General features: G+C 46.3%; 1 pseudogene; it reads right to left on the minus strand.

Annotated features, from left to right (window-relative positions):
- Window positions 1-2,378: 2,378 nt before the first annotated feature.
- LOC126105175 (5S ribosomal RNA) lies at window positions 2,379-2,496 on the minus strand (annotated as a pseudogene).
- Between the last annotated feature and the right edge of the window lie 12,972 nt (window positions 2,497-15,468).

The raw sequence follows: 15,468 nt of genomic DNA on the forward strand, positions 1-15,468 counted from the left end.
GTTGATATCACCAAGCCACATCGTACTCGGCAGGAATGAAGGTGTTATGAATTAATAATGTTTCTTTGACGTTTCTCACGCATTTACAGCCATTTGCTAGCATCCTGATAATTGGAGAGGTCACCACTCGGCCATCCAGTCCACTGTAGGCGACCGGGATCACCGGGGTGCCTACGCACCACATTCAGTGGATCAGGTTTTACAGGATATTGGCATGAGCCTTAGTACAAGCTCCAGGCAAGTGGCTGGCCAACAAGGTGTAAGCCAAAGTACAATCATGTGTATTCTGGATGACACCCCCTACTACTCTTATCACGTACAATGATGATGATGATGTTGAATATGACGGTGATGGATTGGTTTGTGGGGCGCTCAACTGCACTGTCATCAGCGCCTGTACAAAGTCCCAGCTTTTCACAGTCCAATTTTTTGGACAATCCACCCTAGCCACTGTCACTAATGATGATGATTATGATGATGACAAAATGATGAGTACAATTCAAACATCCAGTCCCTGGGCAGAGAAAATCCCCAATCTAGCCGGGAATCGAACCGAGGACCCCGTGATCCGGAGGTAGCAACGCTAGCCACTTTTTTTTATTACATTTTGTTCTACATTGTTCGTTGAATTTGTTCGGGCGGTCGTCTGATGACAAACGTTCATGTCGTTCGTTGATCTTTTCACTCAGTTTTTTTATTACAGAGGGTAGCTAACCCTCTGACAGAACACGCTGGGCTACCGTGCCGTCTGAGTGCAAGGCTTATCAGCAGAGGGTTTCCCCCCTATGCGAAGGATTTTGTTGATGGTTTTTGCACCACACCATTACCTTTATGGGATTTATGTCATCAGTCCTCTTTACCGACGAAGCAACCTTTACCAAAACTGGCATCATCAATCTGCACCCCATGAAGAGCACTTTGAACATCTGTTGTGACATGGATGCTATGCATCTCCGTATTGTGTTTCAGGACAATTTGTTGTCTTTACGTCGCGCGGGGTCAGCCGAGTGGTCTAGGACTCTGCAGTCGTGGACTGTGCGGCTGGTCGTGTCGGAGGTTCGAGTCCTCCCTCGGGCATGGGTGTGTGTGTTTGTCCTTAGGATAATTTAGGTTAAGTAGTGTGTAAGCTTAGGGACTGATGACCTTAGCACTTAAGTCCCATAAGATTTCACACTCATTTGAACATTTGTTGTCGTTACACGCAAACCAACTATTTCCAGTACATGTTCCATTTCCAGTCAGGAATCTGCCCCTGCAATTTGTCGATTGCATTTATGTTCACCTTGTATAGGGTTAACATATGCGCTTGTTTACATTACGGTCGCCTGAGTAATGGAGCATCTCGCAAATCACAAACATCATGAGTAAGATGTCTTAGTACACGAAATATGCTGCTCATATTTGGGAATTATTTCCTGAAATGTATGGTACAAACAATAAATACCAAAAAAACTCTCGACTGGCATTAGCAAATGTTACTGTAAGAATAACGAAAACGTTAGACTCCGTGCTAGCAGAGGACTATATCAGTCAGGATGATGCTGGAAAACATGGCGCTTACATTTTCAATTGGCTTTAAGTATGGTGGTTCCTTGGCCAGTCTATATTGTTCATATATGTCATTGGACAAGAACTCTGCCCTCCTCATACATATAGAACACTTCCGCATTTCCTATACTTTCTGTAAACTAGATACTGATAACCCCAGTGTCTCGCCCTGATCAGCAACCTTGGTCGGCGGCCACACTTTCACAAACATATCCATATCCCTCCATCCCTACACACACACACACACACACACACACACACACACACACACACACATATATATATATATATATATCCCTCTCTCAAAGACAATGAGATCTGCCCTGATACGTATCCCTCCTCCCAATCTTAACCCTTCCCCACCCATCCTACTGCATATCAGGGCTCATCTCTTCTTTTCCCTCCACACCCACCCCTACCCCTTTCTTCTGGTATCACTACCCCCCCCCCCCACATGCTACCACTCCTCCTAACCCTCTGTCCTTCCCACCGTTTGTATTTCCACTGACTGCTTCGCCTTCTACCTATCATAGATAGACCCCAGGTTACCCACACACCTCAGCTTCTATGGAACATATTCTCTCCTCTCACAATACTTTTCTACCCAGTGCAGATGCTTCAGATGTTAGCACTCCGTCTCCAGGCCACAAGTGGCCCATCGGAACCATCCGACGGTCGTGTCATCCTCAGCTGAAGACGTGGATAGGAGGGGCGTGTGGTCAGCACATCGCTCTCCCAGTCGTTATGATGATTTTCTCGGGCCGGAGCCGCTACTATTCGCTCAGGTAGCTCCTCACTTGACATCACGAGGCTGAGTGCACCCCGAAAAATGGCAACAGCATATGGCGGCCTGGATGGTCACCCATCCAAGTGCTGGCCACGCCCGACAGCGCTTAACTTCGGTGATCTGACGGGAACCGGTGTATCCACTGAGGCAAGGTCGTTGCCCTTCAGATGTTAAGTAGACGAAAATCACCTCATCGCAACTGTGTTTTTTTTTAAACTATATATATTTTTCGCCCTTTTAGCTGTCCATCATTAATCTTCGTAACCTAAAATGTAAACAGATCTCAAATTTTTATTTTTGTATCATACACTCCTGGAAATGGAAAAAAGAACACATTGACACCGGTGTGTCAGACCCACCATACTTGCTCCGGACACTGCGAGAGGGCTGTACAAGCAATGATCACACGCACGGCACAGCGGACACACCAGGAACCGCGGTGTTGGCCGTCGAATGGCGCTAGCTGCGCAGCATTTGTGCACCGCCGCCGTCAGTGTCAGCCAGTTTGCCGTGGCATACGGAGCTCCATCGCAGTCTTTAACACTGGTAGCATGCCGCGACAGCGTGGACGTGAACCGTATGTGCAGTTGACGGACTTTGAGCGAGGGCGTATAGTGGGCATGCGGGAGGCCGGGTGGACGTACCGCCGAATTGCTCAACACGTGGGGCGTGAGGTCTCCACAGTACATCGATGTTGTCGCCAGTGGTCGGCGGAAGGTGCACGTGCCCGTCGACCTGGGACCGGACCGCAGCGACGCACGGATGCACGCCAAGACCGTAGGATCCTACGCAGTGCCGTAGGGGACCGCACCGCCACTTCCCAGCAAATTAGGGACACTGTTGCTCCTGGGGTATCGGCGAGGACCATTCGCAACCGTCTCCATGAAGCTGGGCTACGGTCCCGCACACCGTTAGGCCGTCTCCCGCTCACGCCCCAACATCGTGCAGCCCGCCTCCAGTGGTGTCGCGACAGGCGTGAATGGAGGGACGAATGGAGACGTGTCGTCTTCAGCGATGAGAGTCGCTTCTGCCTTGGTGCCAATGATGGTCGTATGCGTGTTTGGCGCCGTGCAGGTGAGCGCCACAATCAGGACTGTATACGACCGGGGCACACAGGGCCAACACCCGGCATCATGGTGTGGGGAGCGATCTCCTACACTGGCCGTACACCACTGGTGATCGTCGAGGGGACACTGAATAGTGCACGGTACATCCAAACCGTCATCGAACCCATCGTTCTACCATTCCTAGACCGGCAAGGGAACTTGCTGTTCCAACAGGACAATGCACGTCCGCATGTATCCCGTGCCACCCAACGTGCTCTAGAAGGTGTAAGTCAACTACCCTGGCCAGCAAGATCTCCGGATCTATCCCCCATTGAGCATGTTTGGGACTGGATGAAGCGTCGTCTCACGCGGTCTGCACGTCCAGCACGAACGCTGGTCCAACTGAGGCGCCAGGTGGAAATGGCATGGCAAGCCGTTCCACAGGACTACATCCAGCATATCTACGATCGTCTCCATGGGAGAATAGCAGCCTGCATTGCTGCGAAAGGTGGATATACGCTGTACTAGTGCCGACATTGTGCATGCTCTGTTGCCTGTGACTATGTGCCTGTGATTCTGTCAGTGTGATCATGTGATGTATCTGACCCCAGGAATGTGTCAATAAAGTTTCCCCTTCCTGGGACAATGAATTCACGGTGTTCTTATTTCAATTTCCAGGAGTGTATTTGTTATCTCTGTACGAAAGCTCTTGGCTGAAGATTGGAATAATGTACCTCTGACAGCCAAGCCCCCCCCCCTCCCATATGTAGTGTGGGGGGGGGGGGAGAGATGAAATAACAATGGAGGGGGATAAAACCCTCGAGGTCCGTCTGGCAGTGGCCTGCGAAGACAGCAGCGCTGAGAGGCAGCTCCGGGGCGGTTCGGCACGGCCTCCCAAACTCTAGATCTCGGCGTGCAGGTGGCGGGCCGGCTGCCCAGGGGGCTGTGGAGCTCCTGCAGCTCGGCCGCCGCGGGCTGGTCACGGTCGCCGACTGCTCCAACGTCTGCCTGCTGGTGACGCCAGCGGAGCGTGGAAACAACGCCCCGGTGACTCGTTTGTTTGCTTGTCTGGCACCGAAGGAATGCGGCGCCGGCTGCTGTGTTGCTGCGTCGACGTTCTCTTTACGAGAGCCGTGCCAGGCTTTGACGCAACGCGTGACGCATTCTGCGTGTCGGCTTCACTGCCGGCTGCGAGCGTTCAGGAAGGTAAGGGGAAAACCGCGTCCCGGATTTCCTTGTCACCCTGGCTGCGCCGCAACACACGTCCATCCTTCTGAGAAATTCGGCCTCCTATTTAATTTGGTGCTGCTTCAGTGAATACTAACTAGAACAGGCGCTCAGACACAATTCTAAATCACCGAGTGAGGTGGCGCAGTGGTTAAGGGGGGTAGGACGTCAAACGGGCCAACACGGAGCAGGAGAGGCACCACAGGACATTTTAACTTCCACTGTCTATACTTTCACAAACAAATTCATAAAACTTTGTCAGCATGACCAGAAAGGATTCAGGATTCACACTCTCGGCAGTGGAGGTTCAAAAACGTAACAATTTTGTTTTTCCTATGTTTGAAATATCATCATTTTTTCACATAATATTGGATGCATTTGTTACTATACGTACACTTTTCTTCATAAATAGGAGAGATTATTCGACGAATTTTGCACAGCATACAAACCACACTTACAGGGGTTTGCCCGTTTGTCTTTCTCTTGGTCGTTTCCTTCGCATTGTAACGGGACATCATCCTCTAGCATTACTTTTCCTCAACAGTAGTTGTCGACACCAGTATCATTTTTCGAATTTTGGACTGGTCAGTATTATATAAGCTACTTTCCTGATAACTTCTATATAATTTCACAGTATGTTATATTGCAAGCTAAAATTTATGAAAAGGAATTACTTAGCACACTTAAAATTTCTATTATTAATTACGCATTCAAGTACTGTTTTTATGTTTATTTCTGGATTAATTTATGAAATAATAATCGAAACCAGTAGAAATTCATTTGTCAGGAAAAATTATAAATCCTTTGAAATATTGTTATTTCCGTTGAGTGACACAGTAGTAAGCAAGCCTCTGATATGATCCGACGTATATTTGTATTTTGTGCGAACAATGTAATTTCGACTTTGTTAATGCGAAAAATCAGAAGACTATATGATATACTAAAATGTGACAAAATATATTAACGTTACAACAAAAATTCTGCAACAACGATCTTCAAATTTATTTACATCAATTCAACCATGAGGACCCAGAATGTGAGAATTTTCAAGAATCAGACTCCTAGACAAGTAGAGCCGCAGTCAGCTCTACGTGAAAAAATAAGGAAACTAGAAAGTTTATAGTAATATTCACTCCTCTCAAATATTCATAAAAGACTAATGTGGACAATAGCTGCAACTAGGAAGAAGGGGGTAGGTCACAGCAGCTCCATTTTCTGTATCTTCTTGGGCATCCTCTTGTTCTCCATTAAGTGTCCATGCCATCTTAGTCTTGATATTTCTACGCTGCTCCGTAACGGTTCCAATTTCACTATTTCCATTACCCTCTCATTTTTCGTTCTATTTCTCCTTGTTACTCCTGTCTTACTTCTGAGGAACTTCATTTCATTTTCCTGTAATCTGCTTAAACCTCTTTCCTTGATTATCTATGTATCAGGTGCATACGTCAATATTGGGATGTAGCAACTCCTATTACTTCTTTGTGTTTTTGTGGGACGTCTTTGTTCCAAACAATACTTCTGACACTTCGTAGGATTGCTTCTGCCTGTCTGCCACGTACACTAATCACTCCTCATTTCTTCCATTTTCCTCTATCACACTTCCCAAATACTTGCACTTTCTACCATCTTCACTTATTCACCTACAATCCTTATTCCGCTAGTTGCCCTATTTTTCTTCGTAGTTGTAACATTTGCTCACATTAAGTTTCATTCCGTACTGTCTCACAGTCTCTTCCTAAGCATCCAGCTATTACTGAATCTCCACCTCCCTGCTTCCCCAGATCATCAAGTCATCTGTGAACACCAGTGCTCTCGCCTTGTCTTCCCCAGTTTTTCTACCTTACTCATTATCTCATCACAGACCACACAGAACAAGAGAGGTGACAATGCACACCAATTACTTGCTGGAACCACTCCCTACTTCACACCTGCGCAATGTCCTCAATACGTTGCAGATGTCAGTTGCGGTCAGAACAAAATGTTTCAAATGGCTCTGAGCACTGTGGGACTTAACAGCTGAGGTCATCAGTCCCCTAGAACTGAGAGCTATTTAAACCTAACTAACCTAAGGACATCACACACATCCATGCCCGAGGCAGGATTCGAATCTGTGACCGTAGCGGTCGCGCGGTTCCAGAACCGCTCGGCCACTTCGGCCGGACGCGATCAGAACAGTGTCCTGTGTAGTTGTGAGTGCATCATTGTGAATGCCTCATGTCGGAGCTAACTTAATAATTAGAAAGTGGGCAAACTGTTGGTCGTCTGCTTCCTAGGACTCTCGGAAGACTAATCCCTCGTCCAAGTCATGGGAGGCTGGCAACGCCGCAAAGAAGGGGATGGGTACAGAGGAATACAGTGGGAACTTTAAGTGACCCGGGACCGATAGCGTAGTCGTGAAGGCCCTTTAGGAAATCCGAAAAGTGGCGGCTAACTGGGCTTTGGTGAAACTGTTCAAATGGTTCAAATGACTCTGAGCACTATGGGACTTAACGTCTGAAGTCATCAGTCCCCTACATGCCCGAGGCAGGATTCGATCCTGCGACCGTAGCGGTCGCGCGGTTCCAGACTGAAGCGCCTAGAACCGCTCGGCCACATGGCCGGCGGTGAAGCTGTGAGAGGCCTAGTTAGCCAACAGTAGGTCTAGAACTAGCCTTCAGCAAGGGGAAGGGCCTCGGAAAGGCGTGGCTTAATGCACAACTACAATTATTACACCTTTCATTGACTGTACAATTACGGCAACAATTTACCGGGAAATGCTGGAACTTCACGTTCCACCTCAGTTACAGGACTTTCAACGGTTGGTAGTGTTTCAACAAGATGGTGCACCCACAGTGATGGTTATTGTTCACCATTTCTTTCTGTACAGACCTTTCTGGACTGACGGATAGGCAGAAATGGTCGATCACCGTAGCCCGACATAAGCTCTATTGACTTTTTGTGGGATTACATTAAGAATAAAGTGTTCAGTTCACCAGTTCGTAATGTGTATACCCTTACGGCTCGAATACGAGATGATACAGAGGCGGTGACGGAAAGATGTTGGCAAAGACATGGAGAGAAATTGATTATCGCCTAGACGTACTACGGGCAACGAACGGAGCATGTGTAGAAATGTATCTATGAAAGAGCTTTATGAGTTAAACAAGTTACGTAGCTGTACCTGGCGTAGTTCCTTAGAAATAAAGTTTTGTAATCAGGAAAAGACTATATGCTTAACATGAATACCTAGCTGCGCGTGGTTTATGTTGTAAATAGTAGGCGCACAATTTTTCTGATGGCTGGTGGTATGTTCGTGGTTTCAGCACGGGTAACCTCAGGCTATGGATGAAACAAAACAGCCATCCTGCGTGACAAACACCCTCTGTGAAAAGCTGCGACTTGAAATATTCTTCCTACTTGCAGTGACACAGACCTACTCCGCTTTGAGTCTCCCAGCAAGTCTTTCTACAGGGCCATCCCAAACTCCAGACAGAAAATTTCGGAGTTTGATTTTGGGTTGTTTTCTGAGTAGTTTAGTATACGTGCCTCGTAGTCTGCCGTGGATTCTTCCAGAGTAATTCAGTTTCATTTCATTTGTTTCCGCCATTTATCTTTGTATCTGTGCTGCACTAAAAATAACCACACAACAGAGCAGCCTTCGACTATAAGCTCTGTGTTTCTTGTTTGAAAACAAACTTGTTCCGAGCGGTTCTAGGCGCTACAGTCTGGAACCGCGCGACCGCTACGGTCGCAGGTTCGAATCCATCCTCGGCCATGGATGTGTGTGATGTCCTTAGGTTAGTTAGGTTTAAGTAGTTCTAAGTTCTAGGGGACTGATGACCACAGAAGTTAAGTCCCATAGTGCTCAGAGCCATTTGAGCCAAACTTGTTCCCTTCATGCACGATACATGCTCTCGACAAAAGTAATGCCCATACTGTTCTTTGTTCTTGAGCTTGCGTTTAGTGCTGTTCGGTTGTGTTTCGGATTTGTTTTTCTGGCAATGTTAGCTATATTTTAACAGTGATACACAGCGGTACGGACATGTTTATTCGTGAAGAGTTTGCCGATATGAGATGCACTGAATGCAATAGAAGGACAGTACGATGACGGTATGGTGATGCTGCTGTCGCAGCAACGACAACCACAGCACAGTATTTCCGCATAGACGCTCTTCGAGGCAGACAGGGTAAAGTTCTTGACGTCATAAGAAAGGCAGCTTAGTCGTCCACAAACCGAGAGATCTCCCTGCTGTCAGATTATCATGGTCGTTCAACAGCTGATTATGTCCTCACCTGGCACTTTCACTGCAAATTTCGAAGCTATTGCTGCCATTTATTACTTCGCAACTGAGAACACCTGCCAATTTGATTCTCATTTTGAATTTTATAGGAAGAAATAAGCGTCCCTCTCTTCCTCCTCTCCCCCCCCCCCCCCCCCCTGGCTACCACAAACGCCACCCATCCCTCCCGCCGCCGCCTTACGAGTAGGAAGTACAGGTGAACAAGTTTAGTAACTCGCTTAGAAAATACTTTTCCGATGTTCTGAAACACTGGAATTCAATCCCATTCCAGTTCTATAGTTTTTTACCGCCTTTACGAGGTACGTCAGGTAGCTTTCTTGACTGCCTCTTCAGTACAAATGTAGCAGGTGATTTTAAACTGAGAATGACGTCTTTCGCTACGACATTTTTGTGTAAAGCGTTCTCGGACTTCTTGCCGCGTCAGTTCAGAGTAAACCCTCGAGCTTTCGATTATTACCTGCATCGGCTTCATCGGGAGCAACTGTCTGACTGACATTAAGCTAACTTCCCGATGAGCTAGAGACCTGAAATTATAAATGGTGCTCAGAACTTGGCGGCAATGCAACACAGACTCGCTTTCTTGTCTGGTGTGCGGTGGAGGGCACTTTGTTCACCACTCTCAGCTCTCGACGAGAAAGGGACTTGACATTTTAAACACAGCGCGGAACTGGATAGCCAAGCAATATTAACTCGCTTTCTTGTCCGATGTGTGGCGGAGGGTACTTTGTGTACCACTGCCATTTCGTCCGCAGCTCGTGGTCGTGCGGTAGCGTTCTCGCTTCCCACGCCCGGGTTCCCGGGTTCGATTCCCGGCGGGGTCAGGGATGTTCTCTGCCTCGTGATGACTGAGTGTTGTGTGATGTCCTTAGGTTAGTTAGGTTTAAGTAGTTCTAAGTTCTAGGGGCCTGATGACCATAGATGTTAAGTCCCATAGTGCTCAGAGCCATTTGAACCATTTTGAACCACTGCCATTTCCCCCTTTCCCTGTTCCAGTCGCAAACGTTTCGCAGTAAGAACGATTGTTGATCAAACTCCATGTGAGCTTGAATCTTTCATTTTTTTCCCTTCCGCTCTTTTCGCGTGATACACGTAGGAGGGAGCAGCATATTGGATGAGTCAGGTGAAGAGAAACTGAAATAAACTTGATACTTACCACATTCTCTGTCGAAATCTCATCAAAGTGTTTTGAAAAAAGTCAGGCACAGGAGAGTTAAAAACATTAAATAGTTATTTAAATAAAAATAATTTTTAATATACCACGTTTTCAAATGAGACTAAATAGTATAAAATAATTTCTGCTAGCCCCATATGGGTTCCTAACCCCATAGAAGTAGTCCTGAATGTTTGTCGTTGTGAATTTTGAATAACTTCGAAAATATTTGTAGTATTTAAAACGATAAACTTGGGTGCATGCAATGCATAACTGATACGTGAATAATTAACCCCCCCCCCCCTACTATTACACTACTCACTAACTGGTGCATGAATAGTGCACTTCCTCATTATTATCTACTGCGTGTACCCCACGTTTTTCGTTTTAGATCTTTAAAGTACAAGGTGTTTCAAAAAGAATGTACGTTTTTCAAACGCATATGTTTACTAAATTTGAAGACATACGAATGTGAAACTTAACACACATATTTACGAACGTCTCAAGTTCAGATTACAGATGTTCAATACGTCCCCATTTCAGCGACACGAACAATATCACATCGATACTCAAATTCCTCCTACACTCGGGTAAGTATGTCCTCCGTCACTGATGTTTCCCTGGCACTACGCATCCGGTTCTTGAACTCTTCCGGGTTCTGTGGGATTGGTGGTACATGGACGTTGTCTTTAACGAAACCCCACAAGAAGAAGTCAGAGGGTGTCAAATCCGGTGTCCGTGGAGCCCACCTGAGACATGCCAAGTCGCCAGCACCTTGACGACCAATCCAACGGTTCGGTAGAGTTTCATTCAGCATTCAGATATTCACGCACTTGTCGACTCCAGTGAGGGGGTGCCTCGTCTTGTTGAAAAATGAATTTGTATTCGTGCAGCCTCGGAAACATCCAGTTTTGTAACATAGCGAGATACTGCTGACCGTTAATCGTGTTTCCATCAAAGAAGAATGGGCCGTAAACAGATGATCGGGATATCGCACAAAACGCATTGACTTTGGGCGAATCTCGTACATGTTCAATGGCTGCATGTGGTTTCTGTAGGCCCCAAATTCGAACATTGTGTTTGTTTAACTGACCACTAACGTGAAAAGTCGCTTCATCACTAAACTCGATGCGTTGTGTGAAAGTGTTATCATTGTCAATAGCATCAAGAATCTCGTTACAAAATGCGACACGTTTGCGTTTGTTATCAGGACGCGGAGCTTGTAACACCTGCAACTTGTGCGGCTTCATAACCAACCGACGTCTCAACACACGCCAAATTGTTGTTGTAGGCAGTTGTAACTCCCAACGACGAGTTGATTTTGAAGGACTACGTTGGAAAGCAGTTTGAATTCATGTAAAGTTTTCTTCAGGAACACGAGGGCGGTCAGGATTCTTTCCTTTACGTACTCACCCTGAATCTAGAAACTGTCGATACCATCTGCGAATGTTCCACGCATTCGGAGGATCATTTTGGTACCTCAATCTGAAACGTCTTTGCGCTGTGATCACGGAATTTCACTTCGCAAAATAGAGAAAACAAAATTATTCATGCTGCCGAGAAGCCATTTTAAACATATGACGATTACGAAGCAAAACAGAAGACAAGTGACATCTAACGGCTATTAATATAAACTAGACTACGTATTCGTTCCTCCACTAGCCGAGCCGAGAGGCAGCGATCGATAGTATGGACAAAATAACATACTGTAAGACGTATATTCTTTATCAAATACCCTGTATTTTCACAACTATTAAAAATACACAATCACAAATTTTCAGTACTATCTGTATGAGGTTAGGAATCTTTGTGCGTCTAGGGAAAATTAGTTTATACTTCTTACTGTGATTTAAAAAGTGGTATATTAAAAATTCATGTTTACTTACATAATTATTGTTTTCATTTATCTCTTCTTTCACCGGTGGCAACGACTAATTAACTTGAAAATGCCAAGTTGCACCGGTGTACGAAGAACGCTGGATGAGCCAGTTCTAAGGTTACGTCACTATCCCCTGTTAGTGCTATACAGTATGGATCCCAAAAACTTGAGAAATATTCGGAGATGATAGGCACGAGTGTTTGGTAAGCAGTCACCTTTTTTAGACGCTCTATTTAATTTTACTAGGATTATGCCATTTTACAACGATGGAATACTTTCCTTATCAATTTGGGCCTTTCATTTTTCGAAGATTGCACTATTTGATCTCAAAATCTCGATCTCTGTAGTAATATCATGTTCCTGCACTGTTAGGGAGTGTTTTTCAAATCTAATTTACATCCGCAAACTGACATCTCACAAGCATTCTCTTTATTATGCACCGAAAAAGCATGACGACGAACGTTACACTGACGAGAAGGAGTGGCTCCGTGGATCCATTCAGAATGCGAAGCGCGTGTCTGGAAATTTGCGGACCTCTTTCAGCACTTCTATGCGAAATCCGTTTTCAATAGTATCGCTACAAAGGGATGCAGTAGCGTGAGGGAACTACAAAGACTGCAGACACGTGTACCGGTTCATGCTAACGGCGAAACTGCCTATCTCAATGAGATCAAAAACTTCATTGGATCTGAAGTCACGATGCCTGTCCGGCCCGAATGGCAGGCATTTGGATCTGACAAGGGAACCTCCCCATCGCACCCCCCTCAGATTTAGTTATAAGTTGGCACAGTGGATAGCCCTTGAGATACTAAACACAGATCAATCGAGAAAACAGGAAGAAGTTGTGTGGAACTATGAAAAAATAAGCAAAATATACAAACTGAGTAGTCCATGTGCAAGATAGTCAACAACAAGGATAGAGCAAATCAAGAGTGCCGTGGTCGTGTGGTTAGCGTCAGTAGCTGCGGACAGAGAGGTCGTGGGTTCAAGCCCTCCATCGGGTACAAAATTTAACTTTTTTTTTCAGTTCATGTGACAAATGCTAATGTTTTCATCACTTTTTTGGGAGTGATTATCACATCCACAAGAAAACCTAAATCGGGCAAGGTAGAAGAATCTTTTTACCCATTCGCCAAGTGTACAAGTTAGGTGGGTTGACAACATATTCCTGTCATGTGACGCACATGCCGTCACCAGTGTTGTATAGAATATATCAGACGTGTTTTCCTGTGGAGGAATCGGTTGACCTATGACCTTGCGATCAAATGTTTTCGGTTCCCATTGGAGAGGCACGTCCTTTCGCCTACTAATCGCACGGTTTTGCGGTGCGGTCGCAAAACACAGACACTAAACTTATTGCAGTGAACAGAGACGTCAATGAACGAACGGACAAATCATAACTTTGCAAAAAAACGAAAGTAAACTTTTCACGCGAGGGAAGAATTGAACCAAGGACCTCTCATTCCGCAGCTGCTTACGCTAACCACGGGACCACGGCGCTCCCGGGTTCACATTCTCCTTGATGTTGTATATCTTGGACATGGACTACTCAGTTTGTATATTTTGCTTATTTTTTCATAGTTCCACACAACTTCTTCCTGTTTTCTCGATTGATCTGTGTTTAGTTTCTCAACGGCTATCCACTGTGCCAACTTATAACTAAATCTGAGGGGGGTGCGATGGGGAGGTTCCCTTGTGAGGTTTGATGCGATGCTCTAATTTGTACTGTCCTCTTTTTAATTCCGTCCGAACAGGCCGTGAAGGCCCAAAGGTACCGACCGGCCACCGTGTCATCCTCAGATCTCGGGCTTCACTGGTTGCGGATATGGAGGGGCACACGCTGAGCACGCCGCTCTCCCGGCCGTATGTTAGTCTTCGTCGCCAGTGCTGCTACTTCTCGCCCCCGGTAGCTGAGTGGTCAGCTGCGTCGGAGATTTTCTCCGCTCAGGGGCTGGGTGTTGTGTTGTCCTAATCATCATCATTTCATCCCCATCGACGCGCAGGTCGCCGAAGTGGCGTCAAATCGAAAGACCTGCACCAGGCGAACGGCCTAACCGACGGGAGGCCCCAGCCACACGACATTTCATTTCATTTCAGTCAAGCAGCTCCTCAGTTGGCTTCACAAGGACTGAGCGCACCCCGCTTGCCAATAGTGTTCGGTAGAATCGACGGTGACTCGTCCAAGTGAAAGCCATGCCCGAAAACACTTAACAATGTCCGTTTTGGTGATCGCATATTTGTCTCTTTCGTTGTTGAGAAGATATTTTCATAGACACAAATTGTTTGGAACCAAAACTGCCTTTGAACGCAGTTTTTTATCTTTTATTTTATCATTGGTTTCGGTCTATGAGATCATCATCAGATGTGTCTGTTTTCTTAAACTGCTAAGAGATACATAAAAAAACCTGTAGCCAAGATAGGCACTGTCAGTACATGTAAAACTACATTAAAACTGTTAAATGATCCTGAGCCGTGTATGGCTAGTGTTCATGCCATTGGTTCTCTGGCATTTTTACATCAGGAGGCGTCTTGTTTCTTCCTTCCTTACTGGCGTAACCAAGTTGCTGGCTTGCCTCCTTGGGTGGCAGCAGCAGCGCTTCTCGATACTAGTACTGTGACCACTAGTATTTCCGGATGGTGGTGCGTGTGCTAGTGGATCGGTTGGGACGGAGCAGCAAGCAAGTCTCCACGGCAGGCGGCGAGGCCGGGGCCGCTGGCAGTGAGCACGCGCTGTCGGATCGTGAGGCGCTATCTGCGAGAGCGACAAGTTCGTTGTCCACTGAACCTGGACGCTGAAGTTGAGAGTTCAGTTAATCTGTTATGAAACCTCAACTATTGTGACATCTATTCGTCCATTTGCTGGCTGTTACCCCTTGGCCGTTTGGGCTAGCAGCGTCATACGATGTGTTCGAGTCAGCGAAATCTTGCAGCCGTCTTCCTATGTTGTGATTAATTGTAAAAATTCACTTTTACTTATCAGTGAAGTGTTCCAGCGGTATTTTCTGTCCTGTGGCCGTTAACGCTCCAGTTACCTGCCCTGGTCGTTAGCGTAGTTTGTAGGCAGTGTGCCTTTTCCACCGACCTGGGTGGCCGAGCGGTTCTAGGCGCTACAGTCTGAAACCGCGAGACCACTACAATCGCAAGTTCGAATCCTGCCTCGGGCATGGATGTGTGTGATGTCCTCACGTTAGTTAGGTTTAAGTAGTTCTAAGTTCTAGGGGAGTGATGACCTTAAAAGTTAAGTCCCATAGTGCTCAGAGCCATTTGAACCATTTTGTGCCTTTTCCGTGTCATGTTGTTGCTGTCCGGCATGGCGTGTAGCTCGACAGCCCTTTATGTTGCTTGGTCCATATTTGCTTAGAGTGGTTATTGTTCCCCTGGCTGTTTTTAGACGCCAATTTCTGGAGGTGTAGTGCTGTTCGTATTCTCGACCTCGGCCGATATTCTCCATCATCGTGTCGTTGGTCGTACGGAAGTGAATGGTTAAATTGTTAGTCGATCCTTGGGCCGTCCCTAGTTTGGGTTGCCATCGGATTACCTAACTTCAGCTC

This window comes from Schistocerca cancellata, chromosome 1 (assembly GCF_023864275.1).
Source record: "Schistocerca cancellata isolate TAMUIC-IGC-003103 chromosome 1, iqSchCanc2.1, whole genome shotgun sequence".
NCBI lineage: Eukaryota > Metazoa > Arthropoda > Insecta > Orthoptera > Acrididae > Schistocerca > Schistocerca cancellata.